General features: G+C 34.8%; 1 long non-coding RNA gene across 1 annotated transcript in view; it reads right to left on the bottom strand.

The window, feature by feature from the left end:
* Nucleotides 1–1,828: 1,828 nt before the first annotated feature.
* LOC103102761 (uncharacterized) overlaps nt 1,829–6,000 on the bottom strand; it is an 83,590-nt gene continuing 79,418 nt past the window's right edge. The window contains exon 3 of the long non-coding RNA XR_470739.3: nt 1,829–2,513. This is a non-coding gene — a long non-coding RNA (uncharacterized LOC103102761). The remainder of the gene's footprint in view (nt 2,514–6,000) is intronic.

Genomic DNA, 6,000 nt, shown 5'->3' with positions numbered 1-6,000 from the left:
TAGACAATTTTGATTTCTTCACTATAATTTCTGTATGAAATTATACTAATAAATTCTATATCATTTCTTCCCTCTACATATATTTTTTTATTGTTGATAATAGGCTTACATATGTCAATTTGGAGTTGTTTTCATCACATACCATATTTTATTCTTATTTCTATTATTTCTTCTACTGTTGAAATACCTATAACCTTCACTTTAACAAGTCAGGGAAAAATTTAGATTGAAGTAATGCATATTCCATATATGTTGATTTAATGTAAAGCATTATATCAAGATTTTTTCTTTTGTAGATTTGCTCTTTTTCTTTATCTTCTACAACATATATTAGGATTATGAGCTGTAATTATTTTAATGCCAATCTTTTTGAAAATATTTAAAATTAGGAAGATAGGAAAATACCCAATGAAATCATGTTTCCTTTTGGACAAATGAGAAAATCAAGTTTGTCAATTTCTCTATTTGCTCCTCTGAGGAGAACCTATGAACCATCTTTCCATTTGCTTATATCTTTCTTCTATCTATTGATTTCATTTGTAAAAAGACTTTTAAAACTGATCTAATTTAGTTCATTTTCTATTATGTCCACTCATTTGGTTATTTAACAAGGAACTCAGATTTAGAATTGTTGTTTTTCAGTCATTTCAGTAATGTCTGACTCTTTGTGTCCCCATTTGGGTTTTCCTTGACAGACCCTGGAATAGTTTGCCATTTCCTTCTCTAGCTTATTTTACAGATGAGAAAACTAGTTCAACTAGGGTTAAAGGATATATCAAGGGTCACCAAGCTAGTAATTGTCTGAGGTGGACTTGAATTCAGATTTTCTTAACTCCAGGCCTAGTACTCTTCACAATTAAGTCAGCTAGCAGCCTGAGAATTAAGTCTAGTGTACTAATACATGAATAAAATATAATAAATAGCCTAAAATTGCATAGGATTCATCTCCTTTGGTTACCTTTTCCACAAGGACTTCATTGTTAATATAGATGTAGAACCATCACAAGACCCAAAATCATATTATTTTTGCCTTTACTTCATGTATTGCTATGGCCATAGAATTCATGAGCAAGTAGTGATAAGAATAGATTAGACAGTATACAGAGCAATGATTAGAATGGAGCAGTTTTTCCTAATATCTTAATATCCAAGGATTTGTGCTTCTTCTTAATTAGGATACACACCCTTCCTTTGTCAACCACTGTGCCTATTTAATATACCAAAAGGTTTTTACCCATACTATGCCAATACGCAGTGCAATATTCTAAAAGCCTCCAATCTTCGAGTCCCATCATTGAGCACACATCCTCAAGAACCTTCCCACAGAATCCATGGCATCAAGAATTGGACCACAGGCTTCTCAAGAAATACTGTGTATTTTCTGTTACGTCCATCAGATTTGCCTATTGGGAAGAGATCCTGTGGAAAGAATGAGGGACTTGGAGTTAGGAAGACCTGAATGTGTATCTTGATTCCAATACTTAGTACCTGAATGATCATGAATAATTCACTGAACTTGTCAAGCATCAATTCTCTCTTATGTAAAATGGAAATAATAACAGCTGCAGTAGCTGCCTCACAGAGTTGCTGTGAAACTCAAATAAAATAACAGATATAAAGAATTCTGAAAGCTTTAAAGCATTACAGAAAGGCCAGTTATTGAGTATGTAAAAAGTAAAAGATTTTGGACCTTCCATAGACTCATTTTTCTTGAGATCTGTGCTGCAGCACAATGCACTGGAAGGAGGATCTCATGGACAAAAAAGTAAAGTTTGAGCAGAACACAGAAATCTCAGTCAAGTTGGTACTTATAACTGAATCCACAGAAGATGAGATTTTATTTCTTCCTCCATAGCCTAGATCAATGAAAAGGCAAGACCCTTGGGCTATCTGTGAAGCAAAAGGGAAAGAGTAGTGAACTAATAGAAACATTTCCCATCCAAAGTTACCTTTTGACTTTTATACAAGTGGGATGAGCCATGTAGTCTTGTACCAATGATGTCCCTACCTGACTCTTATACATGTGTCCTCACTCACACACATGTACATGTTAAAATACATGCATTCACTGAGTCGGTGGAGTCTATGTTCAAATACATTTTGATTAGCACAACCACAATGCACCCTACTGGAAGAAAAGACATTAACTTGAAACTGACTATAAAAGTGAACATGTGTGTACAGAAGAGGCAAGAAGAATCCAATTAGACAGACAGAGATGTTCAATATTTAATGTTCTCTGAATTGCTTTTGATCTCTCAATTGCCATCGAGGTTAAGTTTTTGTTCTTAGGTCAGTCTAATAGAGTGGTAAAGTCACATATTTCTCTTCAGGATGAAGTCTTAAAAGGAGACGTGCTCAGTAAACATACACTCCTCTCCTAAACTCCAGCAGCCTCCAGAAGGAAAACCTCTGGGTGTGTTTTCTCTATTTGTTGCAGAGAATGTAGATCTCCAAAATTTCCTCTTTCTTCTCTTCTTGATGAGGTCTGGGAAATACAAATATCTATGAATCTGTCAAAGATAAATAAATAGAATGAATTCAATCCAAAACTGTATTTTGTTCCTGATCACAAAAAAAATTGAAATATGAATGAAGGGTAATTTTTTTGCATTTAATTTATTGCACTGAGTACTATACTTAGAACCATCACTTTGGATGAAAATCATGCCTTGGACTCATACTTACAGAGTATCTAGGATTCAGAACTGGAAAATAGAATTCATTCAAATGAGCTCTATCATTCAATATTCAGTACAGTATGAATAAAAGAATGCTAGATTTGAATTCAAGAGTTAGGGGTTCAACTGGTGGCTTTGGTTTCAACTGTTACCATAAGCAAATCATTTAAACCCTTTGAGCCTCAGTTTCTTTATCATTAAAATTAGCATAGCATAGCTTTAAAATAATTCTTGTGGAAAAGACAGAGTTGTTGTAGAGAAAGTGAACAGTAAAAATAATAGACCAAGGTTTTCATTAAGTACCTACTACATATGAGGCCCTTTGTCAGGCACTGGAGATATGAAAGCAAGGATGAAACAATTTGTGACCTTAAGGAATTTATATTCATATATATGTATATATTACATATATACACACTAATGTGTGTGATATATTAGTTTTTTATAGATAAGGAAACTGAGCCCAAAAGATAAAAAACTTACTTATAGCCACCCAAACAGTAAGGAGACCACCCTGGTGGTGAGAGCATTATAATAATAATGCTAGCAAACAAGTGAATTGTTAAAATAAAAGAAACAATAGCTAGTAGGAATTATTGGGGGTGAGAAAAAAATACAATGAAACCAAAATAATCACAAATGCCTATACCCCTTCACCTACTCATAACCATTTGCACACATACACACACATATGTGTGTGTGTGTATATATATATATATATATATTACTTCAGCATTATTCAAAGTCTTGGAAGCCTCAATTCGTTTATTTTATGTATGTTTATGTGTCATACACACACATGTATATATATATATGTCACATAGTGTGCATTTTGTATGTACACACATGTAAATCAGTGTGTGAATTATGTGTATACATGTGTGTATATGTATATGTGTGCATATATACATAATAAAGGCAAGAAACCTTAAAGGTAACCTAATGTGAGGAGGGGAAGGAGGGAGGAAGATACCTGGTATATTTAATATAATGAATAAACAAATTTAAAAATTTAATTAATTAAAAAATAGAAGCAAAGCACTCATGTGAAGAATAAGAGCTTGTCACCCCTGAGGGGATTTTCTTCATTTCCTCTTTCCTTTCCCTTTTATTGGCATATGACTAGAAAAGAAGGACCTTGACTTTGTGAGAACTGGAAGCCCCTGACACATTTCTGAAGATGTATAATTTGACAGAGACATTCTACAGAGTTACAATAACTTTCTAACTCTAAATTAACCAGAAGTTTGGGACGCAGAAACTGCCTTTGTTGAGCCAGAAGTTGACATTCAAAAATAGACAATGCCAGGAGATGATAGACAACTGGTTGGCTCTTATATATTCATCCTGTAGAGAGGCTCTAATTTTTGAGAAAAAAAATTCTATCACATCTAAAGATTGGAAGGCTAACAGAATATATAGGGGAGAAAAAGCTTTCTGAAGTTTTCTTTCTCTACTCTATTAAATTACCATGTGAAGGCATCACCTTTCTCAAGATCTCTATCTATGGACTCTTCATTCTTGGCAAAAAGAAAGATGACAGTGCATGCTTCTATCACAAATGAGTACTCCAGCTAAAGCCCAAAGCTGGAAGCAAGGAGAATATCCGCAATCCCATGTTCCACAGAGCCAAGCCTATTAGCAACCAGAAGTTGGCACAGGAAAAGTGGAATTATTTTAAGCAGTGATAATGTGAGATCTTCAGAATCAGCACTTGATATACATGATATATTGCACCCAAATATCTTGTACATCCCACACAACATACAAGACCAGTTGAAAGCAGGCTCAAAAGGAGAAATGAAATGCCATAACTAGAAAAGCTCAATGACTATAATTCTTTAGTGAAAATTTGTCTTGAAATGAGTGTGTCCCTGTTACACAAATTCCTTGAATGTGGGCCTCTCCATGGTTTTGCTATTGGACCTTATAGATAACCTGGTATGAGGAGGGGAAGGAGGGAGGAAGATACCTGGGACATTTAATGTAATGAATAAATAAATAAATAAACATTTAATAAATTTAAAATTTTAAATAACCTAATCTGAATTAATTAGCATAGCTTAAGTTACCAAATCCATCACTTATGATACCTTGAGCTTAAGAGATAGCCCCATGGTTTAACAAGTAATAATAGAGAAACATAGCTTATCAGAATTAGCATCCCTTAGTCCAACCCATTCATAAAAGTGATGCCTGACATAACATACCTATAAGTCATTCATCTTCTGCTTAAGTATGTCCAAGGAAGAAGAACCTATAATTTCTTCTTGCAGTTCATTCCTGTTAGAGGACATTTTCCCCCTTACATTAAACCTAAATATTAATCTTTATATCTACCACTCACTACTCCTACTTTTGCTCTTTTGGGCCAGAGTAAGGTTACTTGTCCCCATGTGACAGTCTATCAGATGACATCAAGATCCCTTAAGTCATCTTTTTCCCAGTTCCTTCAATTCTAATATGGCATCATCTTGAGACTTTTCATTATCAACCTTCTCTCTAAGCCTCCCATATGATTAAAATATGTTGCTTAGAACTGAACACCTCATTATAGTTGTGGTATGACTTAAGAAGAATGTCAAGGTTCAATTGTTTCCTCCTTCCTATAATCTATGGCTTTCTCAATTATGTTTAAGATCACATATTTTTTTTTTGGTGGTCATAGGATGTTATTGACTCACATTAAGCTAATAGTCCATTAAAATTTCAGGTTGTTGGGAGCCAAGATGGAGGAGTAACTAGGGCAGCAACTTACCATCTCACCATGAAAATCTTCTCCAAACGAGATCACCACAAAACGAATACAAGATTGAAAGAACCAACAAAGAGACAGAGGGAAACAACCTTCAAAAAAAACCCAAAAGGTAGATAATTTTTGTGTCTAATGTTGATTTCTCAAAATGATTTTCTAGATTCATGAAAGTGGAGCCAAGATGGAGGAGTAATTAAGGCAGCAGCTTGCCATTTCAATATGAAAATCCTTTCTGACCAAGATTAAAATATCACAATGAAATGAATACAAGAGTGAAAGGATCAACAAAGAGAGACAGTGAAACAACCTTCAAAAAAGACCCCAAAAGTAAGCAGAGACCATCTGGGGAACTGAGGGGAGAGGGGAGTGGAGCTAGCAGGGGGCATAGGAGTAAGCCAAAAGCTAATCACACCTACTCTGCCCCCCACATCTTCTCTCACACATTCTGAACTTATGTCTAAGCTAAGTGAGGCCCTGAGATTCTGGTGGGCAAAAAGAAGTCCAAGCCAAATAACACCCCTTGAAATTGCAAACCTGTGGAGAAGTCTAGAGTCCCAGCCTAAG

Source organism: Monodelphis domestica, chromosome 7, assembly GCF_027887165.1.
Source record: "Monodelphis domestica isolate mMonDom1 chromosome 7, mMonDom1.pri, whole genome shotgun sequence".
NCBI lineage: Eukaryota > Metazoa > Chordata > Mammalia > Didelphimorphia > Didelphidae > Monodelphis > Monodelphis domestica.
The sequence above is the reverse complement of the archived record's forward strand: the minus strand, read 5'-3'. Positions and strand labels throughout refer to the sequence as shown.